Below are 13,273 nucleotides of genomic sequence, written 5' to 3'. Positions count from 1 at the left end.
AACACTCGTGGTACGGCGGCGCCTCTAAATTGAAGTCGAATCGGCTCTGAAGTGTTCGAAGGTTTCTGTCGGAGATGAGGTGCGGGGCGAAAGTGCGAGGGGGATGGATTGAATTCTGATTGGGGTTCGGCGATGGGTAAAGAGAGTAAATCTGGTGACAAATGGTTTGGAAGAGCATTACTGTGGCGCGCTGATAAGAGCCTGTCTCCATAATAGAATGGAGAGGACTTGTCTATCAGCCTATTTGAAACCGTTCCTACAAGGTACTGGCTTTCATTAGCGTGGCCCGTGAATAGTGGCGCTGAATGAAAATTGCTACTTACCCCGCGATTACGGTATTGAAAGGTAGCTGTCAAAAGAGGGCCAGAGACTCGCAGGAAAAGAGGGGAGGTTGTGTGGCTGTCACCATGACAGGGAATGTGTTTCTCTAAGATTACTATTGTGTCTGTTTTATTAAAGGCAGGAAAGAGTAATGGGGCGGATAAGAACAGCATGAGAGGGTGATCCTGAAATACAATCGGAGAAATGTGACTTGAGGCTTGATGGGTGTAGGCCGATGATCGCCGCTGACGGACTATTTTGGGTTTCTATCAGGCTTTTGCTGGGAGGAATGGCTCTTTCCTGAAGAAGCAAACGTGATATCTGTGTTTTTCAGCGCTATCGCTGTGCTAACACTCCGCCTGGACGCTCGACGCAAACCTTCTCCAACGGCCGATCTCGTTTCCTCACCATCTGTAGAAAATTCCCTGTCATGCTTTAGCTGAAGTTGGCGAGTTAGGAATGTAAGTTGTTTGGTTGGGTTTTGTGCGTGACTGGAAACACATTTCCTGTTGTTTTGATGTAGAGGTTGATGCAACTGAAAGCATGACACAATAAAGGAAAAGTGCACCCAAAAATGATGTCATTATGTCATTCCGACTTGTATGCCATCATTTTTTGTGAAACACAACACTGTGAATACATGCAAAAATTACTTTTTAATTAGCGACTCTAATTAAAAGTGTATTTTGTCTGACTTGCACTGGCAGATTTAAAGCAAAATAGATGTTTATATTCAAGACACAATCTAATATGAAAGATGGTTGTGGTTGTTAGGAAAATGTAGGATTTGTGATAATAAAGTATGAGTTTCTACACTTATATTCAAGACACAATCTCATCCTGACGTCTCAAGAAAATCCATGTATTTTCCGAACATGCAATTTAGTATGATGTTTAGAAGGAACACACACGGTTTGTCATGTAGGCCTTTAACTTCATGCTTAGTTTATTTATATTCAAGATACAATCTTAACCTGCTCTCACGAGAAAATGTATTTCACATTTGATGTGATTCATAGGAAAACGTATGATTTAAAAAGCTTAAAACTTAAACTTCCACGCTTATATTCACGACACAGTCTCAAACTTATCTCACGAGAAAATTTACGTATTAGGGCTGTCAAAACTTTTTACTTAAATATTACTAATATCCGAATTACTTTGGAATTTAAAAGGCATAATTTCCGTTTAGTGGGAAAAGCTTTTGGCTCGTCTCCTGAGGCCACAAGGATATTAATTCACCGCATTAAATTGTTTATTTTAACTTTATTTTAAATACACTTTAAAAATGCATTACGTTTATAAATCAAATATAATTTCGTAAATTGCAATTCTCTTGTGCGAGACGCGAGTGCAATGGTCAAAGATGTCCGTCTAGCGCATGTTTACATAGAAAACAATGGAAAAGCAGCACAGAAAATGCGTTCTGTGTGAACGACTAGGTTATGACGTAACCAAAATCTTCTCCGCACTGAGATTCTCTATTTTTTTTTATGTTTTGAATGAGCAACGCGGCAGTGCTGCGTCTAGCTGGAAAGGTTAAGAAAAACATTGACACGCAACGACTCTTACATCATCATCGGGCCGCCTGACGCTCACCTAAAATTCCGATTTTTATTTTAAATTCGACAAATATAAAAAATTCAAATTTCAATTTGACAGCCCTATGTTTTTTACTAAGTAAAAAATTTCGTATGTGTTTAGTAGGAAAATACACGATTTGTCATGTATAACTTCATGCTTAGTTTATTTGTATTTGTACTTAACCTGATCTCACGAGAAAAAGTATTTACGCAATTTTTTTACAAATTCGTAGAATGTGATTGGTTGGAAAATGTACTATTTGTAATATAAAAAAAAAATAAGCATAAACTTCTACGTTTATATTCAAGACACAATCTCAACCTGATCTCACAAGAAAATGTATGTTTTTTTTCCGAAGTTGCAATTTCGTGTGAATTCGTATGATGCGTTTAGTAGGAAAACACTTGATTTTTCATGTATAACTTCATGCTTAGTTTATTCGTATTCAAGACACAATCCCAACCTGATCTCACGGGAAAAAGTATTTCACGAAGTTCAAAATTCATATGATGTGATTCATAGGAAAAGGACATGAGCAGGTCGTACAAAAATGTATGAATGAGATCGTACAAATAAATGCAGATTCACCAACAATATGTCAAAATCTAAAGTGGTTATGAATTGTAATGAGACTGTGTTGCCCAATCTATGAATAAAAGTCTTAATTTTTATGCAATGTTGCTATTTTAGCCATTATAGAACAGGATATGCAAAGCTACACGATAAAAGTAGACGACTTGTGCGCTATATTCAGTTTTAAAATAGTTTTGTGTAACAAACAAAGCAAGGTGTAGGTTGTTATTCACTGAAATTATCCTCTTTCTGCATCTCATTTTCCATATCTCATATCTGTTTTGGCATCAACAGGATGTAATGCGTCAAAACGCCACTTTTGAATCTGAATGTGATCGTAGGATTTGAGACCTTCAGGAGAAGAGAAGATAAATATCGGTATGTTTCTCAACACTTTTATTCTGTTTTTGGTCATTTTTGGCGATTGTCTACTTTTGTGTTCATACAGGTTTGGAACAACATGAGGGGGGAGTAAATGATGGCATAATTGTTTTATTGTAAGGATGAACTGTTCTTTTAAAGGGGTGGTATAATGCCCTTTTCACAAGATGTAAAATAAGTCTCTGATGGTCCCCAGAGTGTGTATGTGAAGTTTTAACTCAACAGATATTTTTATATAGCATGTTAAAATTGTCACTTTATGAGAGTGAGCAAAAACGCACCGTTTTTGTGTCTGTCCCTTTAAATGCAAATGAGCTGCTGCTCCTGGCACAGGGGGCGGGGCTTCAAGAGCTTGTGTCCTTTTTCATGCCCTGAAAATTTCAAAAACTTTTAGCCTTTTATGTTCAAACCGGAGTCAGACAATGATGGAGAGACTCAAAAAGAAGAGACAAAATGTAGAAGCAACAGGACATTTCTGAATGGTTAGTTGATGAATTTATGCAGCTTATGTGTAGTTTTCTTCTAGTCAGTGATTAGCATATTCTGTCTTGATAATCTATAAATCGTGTTCAGGGGGCGGGGTTTATGTAAATTCTAGGGTTGGTGATGTCACTAACCCGGGAGGAATGTGGTGTAGTCTCTACCAGCCGTTTGTTGTAGTCCTTAAAAAACGATTTCTTTAAAAGCTAAATCTCCCTTTGCTTTGAACTTTGAGCATTGTAACTTTGCAGATGTTGTTTATGCTCAAACAGCAACATTACACACTAACTAAAGTTAGAAAAGTCAAATCATAATCAACCACCCCTTTAAGTAGCAAATAACCTAAAAATATTCCCTTTAATGACATTCCAGGAGATCTGACCTGAGGCGAGGACTCATCTGAAATTGAAAGGCATGTTTAAAGGGAGACGTGAAGAGGTGAAGATAAGTGTCTCTGTTAAAGAGGGTCTACCTCCGTACACTTAAGCTCTGAGTTTGTGCTCTCAATCGGTGAAGACTCGGATCAATAGCACTGCGGAAGCAAGAGAGGAAGAACACCGACAGGATCAGCAGAACGAGGTTAAACTCGCCCGGAGAGAAGCGAAAAACGTGAAAGTGAGTGATGAGCGCGGTCAGTGCTGAGATGTAGAGCCGCAGGGAAACCCTCTGAATAAATACACACAGGAATAGATTTAAAACATTAGTGCGTAAAGGTGATGGGTGTCATTTTTTAAGGTTGAAATACTCTCCTATCTCCCAGCTTAATATGCAGAGCGAACTATATTTTAAACCCGGCACACACCGAGATAATTTTTTCTGTCTTTTATGGTTGTTGTTTGTCAGATTGTACAATATGAGCTCAGTAAGACCCTGGGTGAAGCCAAGACAGGCTGTACGTCTTTTTTACGTCTCGTTGTACAAATATACACTACCGTTCAAAAGTTTGGGGTCAATATGATTGATATTTCAAAATAAAATGCTTTCAAATCATCAAACCTTATATTTATCAAAGAATCCTGAAAAAATCCTGTCAGTTTTCACAAAAATATGAAACTGGTTTCAGCATTGATCATAATAATTAATGTTTCTTGAGCATCAAATCATCATATTGGAATGGTTTCTGAAGGATCATGTGACACTGAAGACTGGAGTAATGATGCTGAAAATTCAGCTTTGATCACAGGAATAAATTACATTTTAACATATATTCACATAGAAAACAGTTCTTTTAAATGGTAATAATATTTCTGTTTTTACTGTATTTGGTGAGCATAAGAGGCTTCTTTCAGAAACTGTAGTGTAGATCTTAAGAGTACACTAATGTTTAATGTGAATTTTGATAGTACAATGTGAAAGAAACACTAAATAACAATATAAAACGCTGCAGTAATGACATTTTAGTTGGCCAACATGAGAGTAGGCATCACCCTGTTTCCCTCAAAAACAACACAACAAAAGTGATTCTAACACGATTGGTTCATCATGATAATCTTTTTTGAAGCCTAAAAAAGATGGCTATAAGTGAACTACACCACTGTCCCATGACTTCAACAACTCTTTCAGTGTCCGTTTAAACACATTTTCCCTGAATGTTTGAGTTAGAATAGTTTGCAGGAGCGTAAATGAGGCTGTAAGTGTATGAGTTTACCTGTTCGGTGTGATGATGTTTAAAGGGGTGGTTGATTATGCTTTCACTCTTCTAACTTTAGTTAGTGTGTAATGTTGCTGTTTGAGCATAAACAACATCTGCAAAGTTACAACGCTCAAAGGTCAAAGCAAAGGGAGATATTTGCTTTTAAAGAAATCACTTTTTAAGGACTACAACAAACGGCTGGTAGAGACTACACCACATTCCTCCCGGGTTAGTGACATCACCAACCCTAGAATTTACATAAACCCCGCCCCCGGAACACGATTTATAGATTATCAAGACAGAATATGCTAATTAATGACTAGAAGATAATGACATAAGCTACATAAATTCATCAACTAACCATTCACAAATGTTGTCTACACGTTGTCACTTCTTCTAGAGTCTCTCCATCATTGTCTGACTTCGTTTTGAACATAAAAGGCTAAAAGTTTTTGAAATTTTCAGTGCCAGCGCATGTCTGTGTGAGTGCAAGCTGTTGAAGCTCCGCCCCCTGTGCCGGGAGCAGCAGCTCATTTGCATTTAAAGGGACAGACACAAAAACGGTGCGTTTTTGCTCACCCTCAAAAAGTGACAATTTGAACATGCTATATAAAAATATCTGTGGGGTATTTTGAGCTAAAACTTCACGTACACACTCTGGGGACATCAGAGACTTATTTTACATCTTGTGAAAAGGGCATTATACCACCCCTTTAATGTTCTCGTCAACCTCTTTAGTCCGATTTAGGCACTTGTTAGCAACCTCCTTTCTTAGGACAAGTAAAAGCTTTAAAAAATCACAAGGGTGCTACTGATGTATTTTATGCTGTAGAATAAAACGTAAAAATATCTTGAGCTTGTGTTCACCACTGACCTTATTTCAGCCGTTTAACTAAAAACCCATTAAAAAAAAAAGACATTGACTTCATGATGATGGAAATGAAACCCATTAACTTATTAACCCATTAACAGAATTACAACACCAAACTCAGAGGATTCATCACAAACGGCAAATAATTAAATGTCATACTAAGGAATCCAAGACTTCATGAGGAAAGAAATCTCAAAATTCCTGAAATTTGTCTCAGATGGCACAATCTTGCCAAAATCACACAATGTGCACCCGGTTTAATTAATTCCAGCTTTATTTTCCCTGAAATGTGTGAGAAACTGTGGCTCTGTAATGTTTAGGGTTGGGTATCATTTGAATTGTAACGATTCTGACTCTGCTTATCGATTCCGATTATTATTGATTCCTAATTTTTAAGGTAAAAAAATTAAAAACTTAGATATCCTTCACAAGTCTTATTGCAAAATATTTCATTGTAGCTGAATACCATGACCAAAAATACACTAGGAACTTTTGCCTATAGTGTAAAAATACCATAGCAAAAACAGCTAAATTTCAAGCATTATTAAAGACAAGTAAACACTCAGTAATTCAAAAATAACAAATTATCAGACAAATAAATACAACTGAACAAATATACGCTTTTCATGTATTTAGATTAGGGCTGTCACGATATGATATCGTGATTATCGCATCCAAAATAAAAGTTTGTATTTTCATAATAAATGTGTGTGTACTGTGTATAATTATTTTGTATATTTAAATACACATATGTGCATGTATATATAAACAAAAAAAATAAAATAATTAGATATACAATATTTATATTTATATAATATAAATTATATATAAATCTATAAACAGTATATACATGCAAATATTTCTTAAATATATACAAGCATGTGTGTGTATTTATATATATAAAATAATTATACACAGTACACACACATTTATTATGAAAATACAAACTTTTATTTTGGACGCGATAATCGCGATATCATATCGTGACAGCCCTAATTTAGATACAGAAACTGTAATCAACTGTAAAATAACACTACACTTTATAAATAAAATATACATTACCAATATAGTTACAAAAGTTATTCAGTCAAGAACGAGTGAATTTTCTCTTTGTCTTTTGTTGTTTGATTAGTGTTATAGAGAGCAGGAAAATTAGGCTGCTGTCACTTTAAGAGCTGCACGGATCCAACGTACTGTTACACATGTGTTTTCTTTCTCAACTGTTTACGTTCATTTAAGACAAACCCAGCTGTTTTTATGATGATATTTTGACATAGTTTTGTGTGTATTTGTCCGTTCGCACAGTTTACAGTATTAGAGGCGGCTTTCTGTGCGCATGTCGTTTTGGATGCGAGGCGTCTTGCGCTTGAATGGTTTAAAATCAGAATAAAATCACTTTTTCTGTGTGAGCGCTTTGGGTGAGTGTGCAGCACAGAAAACGGTGCATGGGTATTCTTGCTCTTGATTGGTTTAAAGTCATATTAAAATGTAAAGGACAAAAGAATAGATAAGAGAAATAATATTTTTTATTTCATAACAAGTTTTCGATTCCTGGCCTTAGTATCCGATTCCAGAATAGGAATCGATTTTTGATTCCCAACCCTAGTCATGTTCAACCAGCTCAAGACAGCAACAGCTGCTCAACCAATGGTGTGAGTTTGGGGGCGGGGCTTTGTGTTTGACTGACCAATGATGTGCGAGTGTTTGAAAATGACAGTTTGAAAATGTTTGCAGTTTTGTTTGGTGATTCTAGTGGTGCAGAAATAACACTTTTCATCTATTGGGTTATTTTACTAGATGAATATTTAAGGATCTTTATAAAAGCAGATGTGAACACATACAGGAATTCTTGAAGATTTTTTTCTCTCCACTCAATTTCAAGCCGTTTTCAATTGGATAACATGCATTTTTATGACACTCAAAGCTTTTATTAGCTAAACACCAATTTATAGATATGCTGGTTCTCCTGTGTTGAAATGGGCTGCATCGCACCAACCCAACTGGTCAGGCACTAGTCAGTAGCAATATAGCGCTGAAGATGATTAGCTCTTTAAACCGACTTTAACCTCTTCTGTCTGCAGATTTGCCTCAAATGGACCGTATAGAGTTTCACAAGATTAAAAGCACTTTTCCGCTCGTTCGGCTTTTGAGAAGCGAAGACCTATTTAGAGCATTTAATCCCGTTTCAAAGGGTGTATGGGAGGCAGCGGCGGGCCAGCGAATTGATCATAGCCAAATGGTTCCTGTAAAATGCCTGATTGCTTAGGAAGTCAAGATGGTGGATCCGAGGAATTCCGTCAACTTTCTCGCCGGCCTTTTGATCCGAAGGGATTCCTGTTGCAGGCAGCCTCTCATGTCTCCTGCTTTTTGAAACAATACTCCTGTGTCTGATCGCATTGATCTCCTCACGGTGACCTCCGACCTCTCAAGATGCTGCGGAGAGGGAACGAAGGAATGTTGGGGGGAGCTGTCTGCTCTCTCGCCCTCTCTCTCTCTCTCTCTCTCTCTTTCTCTCGCCCTTTTTCATGCAATGATTTCATCGCAGCGAATGGAAATGGCTCACATGTGTTTGCAATTATACCTCACATTGTAATCATGAGACAGAGCCATAAAGCACACGCATACTCTCTCTCGAGGGTCCGTGCACATTCTGCAAAACTTTTCATCAAACCATATGGTTTTGTCTTCTCGTTGTATATAGGCAGAGGGTCGAGTTTAAAAGAAAACAACAAAAGGGAAACGAGTGTTTTAGATGAATATTTAAAGGGCTCCTATCATGAATTTCTTATTATTGCATTTTCCCCCCAGCCAGTCCACTTAAGTTAGTAACATTTTATAGACTAAAAACCATAATTTGGGGTTTTCACAGCCTTTTTCCACCTTCTCTATGATCCCCAGAATTAAACAAGATGCAAGGAGATAGATAGATAGATAGATAGATAGATAGAATTAAAAGTGTTTACAAATGTTTTTGAAGAAAGTCTCTCATGCTCAATTTATTTGACAGTAAAAACAGTAATATTGTGAAATATTATGACAATTTAAAATGACTGTTTTCTATGTGAATATTATGTTAAAATCTAATTTATTCCTGTGATCAAAGCTGAATTTTCAGCATCATTACTCCAGTCTTCAGTGTCACATGATCCTTCAGAAATCATTCTAATATGATGATTTGATGCTCAAGAAACATTTATGATTATTATCTAAATAAAAGGTTTTTTTTTTTTTTTTTTTTTTATTGAAGTCTTACTGACCCCAAACCTTTGAACGATAGTGTATGCAAATTTGTATTTAGTTTATATAATTCATCATATATATTTCAGGGTGGAAGAACATTTCCCAGAATGCATCACCTGTTGAATTTCTATGCATCCTTCAAAGGACGCAGACTTTAAAGGGCACAAAGGTCGACCCGAGCGTTGTCAAACGGGACGGTCAAGCCTACAGAGGATTGCTCTCGTCGCCTATAGCTTATAGTCAACTGTCTGAAAACAAAACAGGGTTCACAACCGTTCTAATTACGTTCACCCTGGTCTATCGATGTACATTATAAATAGTATAAACCATATAAAATTGCATCTTATTAAGATAAGTCAACATTTGAACAGCTTTAAAGTTGTTGTTTTTTTAGATATTCATTAGATATTATATAGTATGCTGAAACCCAATACTTGCATTTAAAAGTGTAATTTAACAACTTCTCTCTTTAACCCTTTAGAACCTGAAGCTAAAATAGGTGTTTTTCACATATTTAGATTTTTTTGACTGTACAATTCTAAAACAATGTGCTATCTTCATGTGCAAGGTGTCATCTTTTTCAGAAAAAAATTCGCTTTCAACAAATTACAGTTATTGACCATTATTGTGTGTGGTGAGTTTGTAAATAGAATTTAAATAGACAAAAATTAAAAAAACGAGAATAAATTTACTGATTTTTATTTAGAAAAAAAACACATACACACAGAAACATACACTATAAAGTTGAAAAATGAACTACAATACATATATACAAGTCTTTTTTTGTGATATTGGGTTGCACAGTTTTCATTTAGGACACTTTTTTTCATAGGCACGCACACATACACATGCTAAGATACGTGAAAGAGTAACGGGCATCCGCCTCCCAAGTTTCATTAAAAATCATCCCAATCCCCTCTCCTGCTGTCTACCACTTCTTTCTCCATGTATTTGTTTGTTTCTTTTTATTATTTTATGCAATCCAAAACACTCTAACCTACGCTTCGTATCTCTCTGTTCAAATCCTTCCTTCCCGCTCCTCTGTCATTTGCAGATGGAAAGCATGAAATTATCGTAATAAGCCGTGTATTGCTGAAAAGTGCATGTTGTCTACTGTCAGGGGCAATTTGAAGGGTTTTGATAGTGCAAACAGTTGAAGAGTTACGGTAAAATGAATACAGCTTGCTGGTATGTGTCGGTGACGACACAGCCGGTTCTAAAGGGTTAAAAAACATCCTGTGTTCACTGTGCCGCAATGAATTCTGGGGTATTTTAGGCAGCGAAGGATGCATCTGTTGTATCCTTCATTTCACGGCCACATTTGAAGGAGCCTTCGAATTGGGACGTCCTTCGTTACTCAACCGGCCTTCGAATGGTGCAGCCTCTGAATTGCGACACAGTTTGACTTGTAATTCAATCAGAATCAGTTCCACCTCCTGTCATTCTGGTTCAGATTCCAATTTAACTTAATTTGTGTTCAAATTCAATTCAAATTCACACTTGTCTTTTTGGACTGCATTCGAGTTCTGAAAGTTAGAGTATGTTTTCATAGAACAGCTTTTTTTTAATCTCTAAAACTCCTCATGATTCTTATGATTTGACCCCTTTAAGCTTGTGCAAACTGGATTTGAAGTGAAATAAATGCAGGTTTATGGCGCAACCGTGCTCCATAATCAAGAATGAGCTTCGGGCGACACGACACGCGTCCTCCATCATCTCGCAGGGAATGAGCGAGACCGCCGGGGTCGCCCGAGGAGCACATCTCTGTGACCCGAGGCCCTTCTGCCTTTGGTCATTGTGCGGGTTGCAAACAAGCTGCCCTGAGATGTTTACCGAGTCTTGTTGCTTATACACTGGCCAGACAATCCCATTAACTGATTAGAAGAGACCATGATCTAAACTACTCGCCTGACCTTTACTCTGATAATAGACTCGCTCTGGAGGAAGAGATGCGGTTCGAAAGGGAGAGTTGGTGGAAATGTATATTAATTTATATATATGAATTATGTATCATTATTTTCCTGTTTATTAATATGTAATTCGCATGAGATCTTCAGAAGAGATCTTAAACTGCGCTGAGATTTGCCAAGATCAATCAAACCTCGATGGAGTGCATTAGTGGCCTTTTTATTTTTTTCAGCAGTGTTGGTTCTGGAAGTATTTTTTCCCATTAATTTCTCCCATAGGGATTCAAAAAAAAAAAAAAAATTGTTGAAGCATTATATATAAGCCATGAACCAATCATAACACTACAAACTTTGATTTGAATCAAAAATGTCATAAAAATACACAGGTATAAGAGGGAAAAGAAGCATTGTGAACACCAATAATCAGATTAAAAACGATGGAAAAAGATAAAACTACTCGTTTAAAAAAGTTGATTAAATAAAAACAATCTATTTTAAGTTAATTGGAAAATATGTCAAGTATTTTGAGAGTGTAATTTACTGTGCTTCATGGGAGTGGGCGGAGCTAAAGAGCTCCATTGAGCGTTTTGCTTGTAGCGACTCTTGATTGGTGGAATCTTCTGTACTGCATCATGGGTAATGTAGTTTTTCACCATGTATTCCGCTGTTAAACGTGATTATTTTAAAACTAGGTTCAAATAACGCAGGCTGACGTCTTCAACACAAGCGAATACTATTGATTAACAACCTCGTAGCTCACAACAAGGCTGTCTTTAAAGGTTTGTAAGTTAGCGCTAAAAATCAATTTCTCTGTGGAGAAAATGAATGGACTTCCAGAACCAGACTGTTGCGCTCTGTATGAACTCAATTGTTTCTAAACTGCCATCTACATTAAATTTAAAGCTTTGTACTCGCACTGTACGACTCATTTGTGTCTGTTTATTTCTCCAAAAGAAGTTCCCTGAGACATTACTCCATTAAAAGAGCATCTTCTGAGCAATAACATGCTCCTCATTTCCCTCAGAATGTGTTTTAAAAGCAGTTGAGCTTATTTTGTTCCTGCATGTCAAAGACGTTTTAGTAGCACAAACTGCTTTAGTGTATTTATGCATTTTAAACATGCACTAAAATGATTCATGTGTCTTTAAATCCTCCATTTTGCTGATAATTTGAGATGTCTTTTGCCCGTGGCGGAGCTGAAACTGTGTCTCTCTCATTGATATACGGCACCAGAGCCGAAGCTTTGTTGAGTCGGGTATTTCCAGATGGCTCACAAAAGACTCAATTGACTCTCTCCTCTAATGTGTTAAACCGTTTGCTCCCGCATGACAAATTTAGAGGGAAAAAAACCCCAGCCCTTCAGCAAACAGTAAAAGATGAAATATCAAACAGATTTTCTGTCTTTGACTCTGCAAAAAAAAAAGAAAATTAATATCCTACTCAGTGTTTTTGCCTTGTTTTCCAGTATCTTAACATTCTTAAATCAAGATGCATTTACTTGAGAAGCGAAATGACTTAAGATATTGAGTCAAGAAAATATGGTCAGAAAAATATACTCGTTTCCCCTTTGAATTAAGTTGAATTTTCGGACCCCATTGGCAGATTAAGCATAAACGACTTAATTTCAGTCATTTTGCTTCTCAAGTAAATGCATCTTGATTTAAGAATGTTTATTCGTACTGGAGAACGAGACAAAAACACTTGGGGAGAAACACATCTTTTTGCCGTGTAGTTTCACATGCCATTTATATAAATGAGTCGTGCGAGTGCTTTGTGTATAAATAAAGTTTGTCTGTTACAGATACATTTACATCACGTCTCGCTGCCTTATGCAATGGCGTCTGGATCTCGTCCAGCATGCAGTGAACCAGAGAGGTGGAGAGACGTCCCAGCGGCCCGCAGTCCTGACAACACCCTCTATCCCCCTCTGAAATCTTTATTTACTGCCCCTCGCCGGGGCAATTACAGCGCCGCTGAGGTGAGGAGCTTCTGTGAGGTTGTGTGTGCACTGACGCACTTCATGCGCTTGTTTGTTGTGTTTGCGCTGCTGTACTGCAATAGAGTGTGAGCAAGGGACACAAGATAAATCACCAATATCATGTGTTTTGGCCGATATTGAAAGCTGATATCAGAGCTCTTTTTCCTCACAAGTTATTCAATCATGTTTTGACATGAAATGTTGTGAAAATGCTGAAGAGTTTTCTATCTGCAGGGTCACAGAGACAAACACCAGCATGAATATTAATGACATGGTGTCTTCTGCTCGGTCTTATGATGAGTGCC

The 13,273-nt window shown here is 37.1% G+C and overlaps 1 long non-coding RNA gene across 3 annotated transcripts in view; it reads left to right on the top strand.

Annotated features, from left to right (window-relative positions):
• The first annotated feature begins 511 nt into the window (after positions 1–511).
• LOC311284857 overlaps positions 512–13,273 on the top strand; it is a 29,239-nt gene continuing 16,477 nt past the window's right edge. For all 3 annotated transcript variants that reach the window (XR_014626272.1, XR_014626273.1, XR_014626274.1), the window contains exons 1-3: positions 512–782; positions 2,773–2,856; positions 12,792–12,968. This is a non-coding gene — a long non-coding RNA (uncharacterized lncRNA). The remainder of the gene's footprint in view (positions 783–2,772; positions 2,857–12,791; positions 12,969–13,273) is intronic.

The sequence above is a fragment of the Rutilus rutilus genome, assembly GCF_951802725.1.
Source record: "Rutilus rutilus genome assembly, chromosome: 25".
Taxonomy (NCBI): Eukaryota; Metazoa; Chordata; class Actinopteri; order Cypriniformes; family Leuciscidae; genus Rutilus; species Rutilus rutilus.
Note: the sequence above shows the minus strand (reverse complement) of the source record. Positions and strands in the feature narration are given on the sequence as shown.